Source organism: Triticum urartu, chromosome 6A, assembly GCF_056163025.1.
Source record: "Triticum urartu cultivar PI428250 chromosome 6A, HENAU_Tu73, whole genome shotgun sequence".
Classification (NCBI taxonomy): domain Eukaryota; kingdom Viridiplantae; phylum Streptophyta; class Magnoliopsida; order Poales; family Poaceae; genus Triticum; species Triticum urartu.
Genome location: NC_141878.1, coordinates 264,453,472 through 264,464,273, shown reverse-complemented (window position 1 = coordinate 264,464,273; position 10,802 = coordinate 264,453,472). Strand labels below are relative to the sequence as shown.

The 10,802-nt window shown below is 45.3% G+C and overlaps 2 pseudogenes; one reads left to right on the top strand and one right to left on the bottom strand.

Annotated features, from left to right (window-relative positions):
- Window positions 1–2,688: 2,688 nt before the first annotated feature.
- LOC147964949 (uncharacterized) lies at window positions 2,689–3,362 on the bottom strand (annotated as a pseudogene).
- Window positions 3,363–3,448: 86 nt separating this feature from the next.
- On the top strand, window positions 3,449–6,386 carry LOC147964948 (uncharacterized; annotated as a pseudogene).
- The last annotated feature ends 4,416 nt before the right edge of the window (window positions 6,387–10,802 follow it).

Sequence of the window (10,802 nt, the reverse complement as noted above, 5' to 3'; positions counted from 1 at the left end):
CGAGTTGTGAGAGCTTATGTTTCCTGGATGCTTATTCTGGTTATCATGAGATCAAGATGGTAGTTAAAGACCAAGATAAGATGGCTTTCATCACGCCTTTTGGAGCTTTTTGCTATGTTTCTATGACTTTTTGGCTCAAGAGTGCCCAAGCGACTTATCAGTGTTGTGTCCAGAGTTGCTTGCACAGTCAGATTGGACGCAATGTTCATGCTTATGTGGATGACATTGTGGTCAAGTCTCGGAAGAAGGAGACTCTTCTTGATGATTTGAAGGAGACATTTGACAATCTCTGGGTTTATAAAATGATGCTTAACCCGGCCAAGTGTGTCTTTGGTGTGCCTGCAGGTAAACTATTGGGTTTTATGGTTTTAGAGAGAGTATTGAAACTAAACCAGAGAAGATCAAAGCCATTACTTCATTTGCTAAGCCGGCATGTGTAAATGACGTCCAACGTCTAGCGGGTCGTGTTGCGGCGTTGAGCTGGTTCATAAGTCGTCCGGGAGAGAAGGGAATCCCCTTACATCAGATGATGAAGAAGATAGATCATTTTTTCTAGAGTGATGCTGCCAATGAGGCATTTGAGACACTCAAGAAACAGCTAGTTGAGCCACCCATCCTTGCTTCTCCCATTGAGAAAGAACCCTTGCTCCTATATGTGGCAGCTAATAGTCGAGTTGTCAGTGTGGCGATAGTTGTGGAGCGTAAAGAGGCGGGTAAGGAGTACCCTGTTCAGCATCTGACTTATTATGTCAGTGAGGTGTTGATTGAGTCCAAGCAATGTATCCATGTTGGCAGAAATTGGTGTATGGAGTGTTCATGGCGAGTCGTAAGCTGAAGCATTATTTTCTTGGTCACCATATTAGTGTGGTCATTTCTGCACCTTTGGGGGATATTATTCAGAACATAGAAGCTACAGGCCGGGTGGCCAAGTGTGCAATTGAACCTGGGCCTCATGGTTTGAAATATGTTCCAAGGACAGCCATCAAATCTCAGGCTTTGGTGGATTTCATAAATGACTGGACCGAGTTACAGACACCCGAGGAAAACCCGGACAACACGTATTGGACAATCCACTTTGATGGGTCCAGGAAATTAGAAGGCTCGGGGGCTGGAGTTATTTTGACTTCCCCACCAGGCGATAAATTTTGTTATGTGTTGAGGCTAATATTTCCTTGTACTAAGGGGCTGTTTGGTTCTAGGACTAGCATTGCCACACTTTGCCACACATTTTTGCCAAGCTTGCCTAAGGTTAGTTCATCAAAATGAGAGCCACAAGTTGGCAAGCCTAAGGGAATCTTGCCACACTTTTTGTGTGTATGCCATGTGGGGCCCAATTGTGGCTTGCCTAAGGTGTGGCTTGAACCAAACACTCACCTAAGTTGGTCAAACTTGCCTAACCTTAGTTGTGGCAATCTTTGGCTAAGTTAGTCACAAACCAAATAGCCCCTAATAATGCAGCTGAGTATGAAGCTCTACTCCATGGCCTTCGTATGGCCAAAGAGATGAATTTAAGCTGGGTCAGATGTCTAGGCGACTCAGATCTTGTGGCTCAGCAAGTCTCTGACAAGTGGGACTCTAAGGTGCCGCTCATGGCGGCTTATCACCGGGCGATTGATAACATTGCTGGTCATTTTAAGGGTTATCAGGTGGATCACCTTGACCGATGAAAAATGAGGCGGCTGATGCCTTAAGCCGGCTTGGTTCTCAATGTAAGACGGTGCCTCCTAATGTATTCCTGGATGCACTACACAATCCCTATGTCAAGTTACCATCTGAAGAAGACCTTATTGTTCCTGACCTGGAGGCGCAATTAGTGGCGAATCTTCATGCTATTCCAGATTGGACTTTGCCGTATCTGACTTATATGACCCGAGGCGAGTTACCAGAGGATGAAACTTTGGCAAGGCAGATAACCCAGCGGTCTAAGTCTATGACTATCGTTAACGGCGAGTTACACCACTGCAGTGTGACAGCTGTATTCCAATGTTGCATTTCTCGAGGGTCATGAAATCTTATGAGAAATTCATGAGGGTGATTGTGTTCATCATGCCGACTCAAAATCTTTGGTGGCTAAGGCGTTTTGTCATGGGTTTTATTGGTTGACGGCTCATGCTGATGCGGAAGATATCATCAGTAAGTGTGATGGATGTCAGAAATATTTTCGATGAGCTCATGTGCCGGCTCAAGAATTATAGATGATTCCAATAACTTGGCCATTTGCAGTCTGGGGGCTTGATATGTTGGACCTTTCAAGAGGTCTAAGGATAAGAAGACCCACCTTTTGGTGGTGGTTGAAAAATTTACCAAGTGGGTAGAAGCAGAGCCAGTTAGCAAGTGTGATGCAGCGACTGCAGTTCAGTTTATTAAAAATCTGATCTTCCGCTTTATAGTGTCATCACTGATAATGGCACTAATTTGTCTAAGGGTGCTATGAAGGAGTTCTGTCAAAGAGAGCATATTCGTCTTGATGTTTCTTCTGTGGCTCATCTAGAGTCCAATGGTCAGGCAGAAAGGGGTAACCCAGAAATTTTGAGAGGCATCAAGCCCCGGCTTATGGTTCCTTTGGAACGAACGTCGGGTTGTTGGGTTGAAGAATTACTCCCTCCGTCCGGAAAAAGTTGTCCACAGCGTAGTGTAATGTTAATTTTTCAAAAACACCCTTATAACTTCAAATTTGTTACAAACAGGTCACCATACAAGTCGCGTCTTCTTCCTTCTTCCTCCGCCCGTCGCCGGCGCGTGTCGCCAGGGCCAGTCGTGAGCCCAAGACCTGCGCCGCCCAATTGCTTGCTCCGCCGCCGTACTGGACGTGCTCCTCCGCGACCCAGGACCCGCGCCGCCCTGCTTGCTCCGTTGCCGCACAGGACGTGCTCCTCCGCGGCCCAGGACCCGCGCCGCCCTGCTTGCTCCTCCGCCGCCAAGGACCTGCACCGCCCTGCTTGCTCCGTCACCGCACAAGACGTGCTCCTCCGCCGCCCAGGACCTGCGTCAATGATATCCCCTCCTTCCTCGCAGGGCCTGCGCCGCCGCCGGCCAGGACCCGCGCGCGCCTGGGTCTCAAGCGCCTGGACCACGAGCTCCCACCACGCCTGGACCACGAGCTCCCTCAAGCTCATCCTCAAGCTCTTTTGCGATCCTGGACCTCAAGCTGGAGCCCCTTCTGCTGCTTCTCTGCAACTTGCTGCTCCTCCCCTGCTCGTGCTGCCGCCCGGAGATCCCCTTCTCGTGTGCTGCCGCTTGAGGTCCCCTACTCGTGCTGCTGCTGGTGAGAACAAGTACAGGGTTCTGTAATTTGTTCATCTCCAGTGCCTTGCTTGCTTGCTCTGTAATTTAAAACATAACTGATCTGTGTACATTGCTTGCTTGCTCTGTAATTTGAAAAAATTCAGTTAATATTGATGTTGATTTCTGATGGACCAATCTTTAGTACTGCCAAAAATATGTTACAGAGGGGCAGAATCATTCATGGCAGTAAAAAATAAGTCATGGGCAGAATCATGAGATGATGAGAAAGGTTATAGAGGTCAGAATCATTGACAAAAGAAGGAAAAAATCATGTACTAAATTACAGCAAATTCAGGCCAGATTTAGCCAAATTGGAAACATTATTTGGAATTCTTCTTCTTCTACTCTTGCTAGCAGTGAGCAGTGAGATGGGAAGACAGATTATCTTCTTAGTTGAAAGCATTTTATTCACATAGTCCTAAAATTTATAAGCTGAAAATACAAGCTTCTTCTACTAATTCTTTGAACTTTGATTAGTCCTAGTCTGAACATGTCACAACATTTCTGTCAAAATCTCAGACTTGACAATAAATCTCAGATTATTTAGGAACACACTATTAACTGAATTTACACTAAGATTTCTTGTTAACCTAATTTACACTAAGATTTCTCACTCCATTACATAATTCTGATTGTTAACTGAATTTACAGAATAATAATTTCATTTGCATAATTACAGTGAAGTTTCAGTAACTACAGTAACTGAATTTATAGTAAGATTTCTCACTCCATTACTCTGCTATTAACTGTATTATTCTGCTGTTAACAATCAGAATTGACACTATATTATTCAGTCAAGTTGATGTTCAGATCCTGTCATTTTGTTCCAAAACCTGTCAATTTCTGTCAGGTTTTGATCTGTCAAGTTGATGTTCAGTCAAGTTGATGTCAAACTTGACACATAAATAAAATTTGACATCAATGAAATTTAGACAGTGAATACAGTTTGGACAGTACTCCACTATCATATTTTCAGTGAGTAAAATTCAGTTTTGACAAATTGAAGCCTACTCTATTCTACAGAAAATGTTGTAGAGGATGTTATTAACTTTTCTGATGTTGTAGAGGGAGTAATAGATATTCATAGTTCTATAACTACTGCCATGGTCTACTAACAGAAGATAATTTCAATATTCAAAATGTGTACCTGCACTAGTTGTCAACAAGAAACACAGTAAAAGTTGAGATGTACTCATGGCCCCTGCTTTTGTTTGCTTTTTAATTCCTGCCCTGGTCCCTGCAAAAAAGAGAGATGTAGTAGGACCTGTAGTTGCTTATGAACAAGGAGTACTTTTAATATCTACTTTTCTCTTTCTTGGTTTCTTTGCTTTTTGTCTAGGATTCTTCATGGTTTTCTTGTTATGATTATATGCTCACCATTCATCTTTTGTATACTCTTGTTATGAGATCAGATAGGAGCACACAACTATGGATTTGAATTTGATGCTGGAAAAGGAGGACGAAGCTCAAGAAGAAGAACAAGCTCAGCAGGGTGATGCTATTGATTTGAACTTGATGCCGGAAGATGAGGACGAAGCTCAACAAGAAGAACAAGCTCAACAGGGTGATGCTATTGATTTGAACTTGATGCCGGAAGATGAGAATGAAGACATTGAATTGAATTGGTTTCCTGAAGAGGAAGAAGCTGAAGAGGCACAAGGAGATGCAGAATTGGAAGAAGCTCAAGAGGCACAAGGAGATGCAGAATTGGAAGAAGCTCAAGAGGCACAAGGAGATGCAGAATTGGAAGAAGCTCAAGAGGCACAAGAAGATGCAGAATTGGAAGAAGCTGATGCACATGGCAATCCAAGAGGCAAGGACTTGACAGACAAGGAGAGACATGGTGTTTACTTTGCTCTGCGAGTAATCGAGCTTAGCGATGGACAGGTTCACGTGTATGACAAGGTGCTCATTGCGACGATGCTGAATGTTCACCTGCGAACAATTACAAGAATATGGAATCTAGCCAAACGACAACTTGCAGCAGGCCAAGAAGTTGATGTTTCAAGCAAGAAGAACAAAAGTGGTAGGAAGAGAAAAGAACTAAATCTGTCGAGAACAGCCACAATCCCCTTGAACAAAAGAAGAACAATCCGGTATCTAGCAAGGTGTTTAGGTGTGCCCCGATCAACCCTACATGACAGATTTCAATTGCAAGAGCTGAAACGCATCACAAGCACCACCAAACCCACCCTCAAGCCACAGAACAAGATAGCGAGAGTAAAGTTCTCCTATCCATGATGGATGAAAGATGGATATCAAGTCCTTGGCCCAGTTTCAAGCCAATGACAAATATGGTCCACATCGACGAGAAATGGTATGACATGACCCGAGTGAAGAGTAGCTACTACGTACTGCCTGGAGAAGAAGAACCGAACCGAACTATGCACAATACTCATAGCATTGGGAAGGTAATGTTTCTAACAACTGTAGCCAAACCTCGCTACAATGAAGATGGGGAGATGATATTTGATGGGAAACTTGGCATTTGGCCGTTCGTGGTACAGACCGAGGCACGACGAACAAGCCATAATAGAGATAGGGGGACAATAGAGTTGAAGCCGGTCAAAGTTACTAGACCTGTGTGCAGAGATTACTTGATCAATAAAGTAATCCCTGCCATTCAAGACAAATGGCCGGACGGTGACGATGACACAACGATCTTTATTCAACAAGATAATGCAACACCGCATGTCCTCCCTAATGATGCTGGTTTTCTAGAAGCCGTGGCACAAACAGATCTGGATATTCGATTATTGCAACAACCACCAAATAGCCCTGAGCTCAATGTTCTGGATCTTTGTTTCCACTGCTCCCTCCAATCCCTAACCGACTGCAGAGCGCCTATGAATATACAGGAACTGGTACAGGGTGTAGAGGAGGAGTTTGAGAACTACGATCCCCATAAGCTGTTCAAAAGCTTTATGACGTTGCAAGCAGTCATGGTGGAAGTGATGAAAGATCAAGGAGGAAACAACTATAAGCTGCCGCATCTACACAAGGACCATCTACAAAATGCTGGAGAGGAAATAACCGGTGTATACTGCAGTCCGGAGCTAATTACTGACACCAAGGCCATTATTGAACAAGGAAATGAGTAGATAGAGAAAGCTCAAAAAGAAAGGGAAAGGGAAAAGGAAAAGAAAGGATAGGAGTATGTGATGTGTCATGTGTCATGTGTATGTCTTGTGTCATGTGTATGTCTTGTGTCATGTGTATGGCTTTGTGTCATGTGTATGTCTTGTGTCATGTGTATGGCTTTGTGTCATGTGTATGTATTGTGTCATGTGTTCAATGAGAAAGGATAGGAAAAGAAAGGATAGAAGTATTTGGATTTATTTGAATAATAGAAGTATTTGGTTGACGCCAGCTTACTGGTATAGAAACAACATACTGATGTACCTGAACCCATGCAAGATATGCCAAACTTGCAAATAGGCAAAAACCTACTACACCTACATTGTACCCATGGGCATTTTTCAAAAATTGTGATGTTTTCAAACATCAGAAATTTATTTGCAATAGTAATTCCGATCCTTTAATTTTGTATGGGAGCTACAGCCAAGAGTAATTTGACGGAGTAAGAGAACTCAATACACTGTGTACTCCAAATTTTCTACTCCTGTTAGTCCAACAACGCAAAGTTTAATTTTCCTTGCAAAATTCAGTTAACATGCTAACAAGATCAGTTAACCGCGCAACCAAGAAAAGGCTTGCCAAAGAATAAGAAAATGCTACTGATACCCTGGACTTAGTAGACTAGTGAATACCCTTACCAATAAATCTCAGGTTCATCAAGAAAAATTCCTGGAAGTAGGATGATAAAATGTGTGGTTCTGAACTCGAAAATTATTCAGGTGTGGTTATGTCCCTTTTTTCAGTTATAGCAGAACTTGAATCTAGCAGTCTGAAGAATTTTGAAACAATGACAGAAGACTTGATTGCAGTCTGAAACAATGACTAAATTACTTGCCACATCATGAAACAAATGGCCTAGTGAGATTTGTCTACCAGGTTTTGCTAACTGAAGAAACAAGTGTGATCCTCGCAGTCTTAAGCAAATGTCAGAAGCAGCAAATTTCAGTAAAAAAATCAGTTTTGACACATAAATCATGGAGGGGAATTGAAGGAGGGAGGCTTAACCTGCCAAGAAGACGCCACCACCGTCGTCGAGCTCGCAGTACAATATGTGCAGGGATGGTGGAGCTCGCAGTACAGAAGAAGTCTCCGCCGACGTCGAGCTCGCCATCAAGCTTGCTGTCGTCGGGCTCGTCGGTTACGTCTCCTGCCATCTGGCCTCGCAGCCACCATATCAGCCTTGCCGACGCCGGATCTGAAGCAGCCGGAGCAGAGCACGGCGGTCACTAGGGAAGCTAGGGGAGGAAGACAAGCTGGAGCTGCGCGAGCAGGAGAGAGCCGCGGAGGAGGCAGTTACGGCGGCGGCAAGCTGTGGCGGTGGTGGAGCAGGGCAGGTGCGGCTTCTGTCGGAGGAGGTCAGAAAAATCAATGCTTCTCCTCGCCGGGGAAGCAACGCGGCGGAGAAGGAGGGGAGCAAGGAGGGGGAGCAGAGCAGGGATCTTCTTGCGCGAGGAATCTCTGACGACGCCAGCAACAGCTTCTTGGGGAGCCGAGCAGAGGGCTCCGGCAAGGGAGGAGACAAGCAGGGGAACCAGCGGGGAGAGGAGCGGAGGTGGGGGAGTGCGTCGTTTGTCGGGAATACATTGAGGAGGTTTTCGTAAAATTGCCACAAAGACAACTTTTCCCGGACGGAGGGAGTACCTTCAGTACTTTGGAGTATCGATACTACCCCCAACAGGTCCACAATCTATATGCCTTTCTTCATGGTCTATGGTGCAGAGGTGGTTCTCCGAAGTGATATCCATCATGACACACCCCGAGTGGAGGCTTATGTTGAAACTGATAATGAGATAGCACGACAGAACGCACTTGACGCTTTCGATGAAGAACGTGACCTTGCGGTGTTAGTGCAACAAACCCTGGGTCTATTGCCCAAACTGTGCATAGGCACGAGAGCAAGATTGAAGCACCAACCCAAGCCAGGATACAAGAAGTCAAGAGATACGAAGAACCAGCATGCAGCTCAGAGAGACTAAGGCCAAGCCAGAGAAGCAAGGTATCGCCAAGAGAAGGGCCTCCCTTGCTGGATAGGCGAGCTCGACAAGGGTGTCGGTGTCAAAACTGGTAAATCTCGGGTAGGGGGTCCCGAACTATGCGTCTAAGGATCGAAGGTAACAGGGGGCAGGGGACACGATGTTTACCCAGGTTCGGGCCCTCTTGATGGAGGTAATACCCTACTTCCTGCTTGATTGACTTTGATTAGTATAAGGGTTACAAGAGTGGATCTACCACGAGATCGTAATGGCTAAACCCTAGATGTCTAGCCTGTATGATTATGACCACCTCTACGGGCTAAACCCTCTAGTTTATATAGACACCGGAGGGGCCTAGGGTTGTACAGAGTTGGTTTACAAAGAAAGGAATCTTCATATCCAAGCTCCAAGCTTGCCTTCCACGGCAAGGAGAGTCCCATCCAGACATAGGGGGGAAGGTCCTCGATCTTGTATCTTCATGGCCCATCAATTCGGCCCATGCCGCATAGCCCGACCATCCGAGGACCCCATAATCCAGGACTCCCTCAGTAGCCCCCGAACTCTCCTTCAATGACGATGTAGTCTTCGGTCTCACGTTTTCGGCTTTGAAAGGTGGGTTCTTCATTACAATCCAGACTGTCGATAATCCGGCGACAATCTTAACATTTTTTACAATTACCCCCGATGGCGCTGTGACTTTCGCGCGCAGGATGAATACGAACGGCCCATGTTCTTTTTGTAAATAAGGCCTTTACCACATTCGGATGGCATCTATATAAGGTGATATAGACCTCCAAATGACATCCCCCATCGCGTAGAAAGGAAATCGCCAAATCCAGCCACGACCAAAGCCTTCGACCATGGCCAACACTCCAAGCTCCTCCTCACGTTCCCATGGCCCTCAAGAGGGCAATTGGCAGAGTTGCTCCATGCCTCATCTTCAGTTAAGCCGGCCTTGTCCGAACAAGAATTCACCGCACTGAATTCGACGGATGCCTATATCCGGGCCGCTCGAGACAGCCTTGCCGGAATTATTCAGCTGTTCTCATAGAAAATATAGGTGAAATTTGACACAATTTTAGCATGGTCATATGCCCGTAGCCCCCAAGCCTTGAAGCAGTTGGCTCAATTGATTGAAGGATTGTTATATCGTCAAGTACTTATGGAGAAGAATAACACATTGTCCAAGGAGCTTGAAGGGTATCAGACCAAGCTAACTGTTGTCACCGCTGAACCGTGGAGAGTTTGAAGAATTCCAGAAAGGCATCCGATGGTAAGCACAACAGTGTCCGAGAAATACGATTCTGCGCCAACAATGATGTAAAATATGCATTGTTTTCTTTTCAGCGACAGGATCGACAGAGCAGTTGGAGGAAAGGCTAAAAGCTTCTTAGGCAGACAAAGAGCATGCCAAAGGGCATGAAGCCGCTAGTCAACGTATACTAATGCTGACCAGGGATGAAAAGAACAAGCTGCAAGATGCCAACAATAAGCAGGTTGAGTAGCTGAAGGACATACGAGCCCAACTGGCAGATGCCCTAAAGGAGAACATGAAGCTAAAAGGTGGCATATTCAGTATGCTTTGCAACCTTACTTCCATACAGTCCCCTAATGGGAAGTTTAACAAGTTTATTTCTGTAGGTGTGCTGACTGGGTGGCCCGAGGGAGAGATGTCTGGATTTCAAGGCGATCTGCTACAAGAGCTGTCCAAAGTGCATGATTGAGCCCAGAAGGCAATGAGGAACATTGCTAAAGCTTTATGGCCGGCTGATTCTCCTCCAGGAAGTATGGAGGAACTCGTGCATTTATTCAAGGGAGCTTGTCACTGCTTTGGACTATGGAAGATATCAGCATGCCGAGAAGGCACACGAGAGGCCTGGGCCATTGTGAAAACACGGTACACCGGACTTGATCCAAATCATATGGCCTGGGTCGGGCTTCGGGGACCAGGTGGACAGGAAATTCCTGTTAGCTTAGTATATGTAACGTCAATCACCACCCATTGAACAAGAAGACAATCAAGAATAAGTACCCACTTCCCAACATCAATGAGCTATTCGAGCAACTCAAAGGTGCGAAGGTGTTTTCCAAGCTTGACCTCTGAATGGGGTATCATTAGATTCACGTTCGTGAATGAATGTGCTGTTTGTCAAAGGGTGAAAGTAGAACATCAACGACGAGCTGGTGTCCTCCAACCTCTTGCTATTCCAGAATGGAAGTTTGATCATATCGAAATGGACTTTGTCACTGGATTTCCAAAGTCCAAGCATGGGAATGATGCTATCTTCATTGTCATTGACAAACTTACAAAAGTGGCTCATTTCCTTCCAATCAAAGAATCTATCACGGCAGCTTAGTTGGCAGAGCTATACACCTCCAGAATTGTCTCATTGCACAGAATTCCAC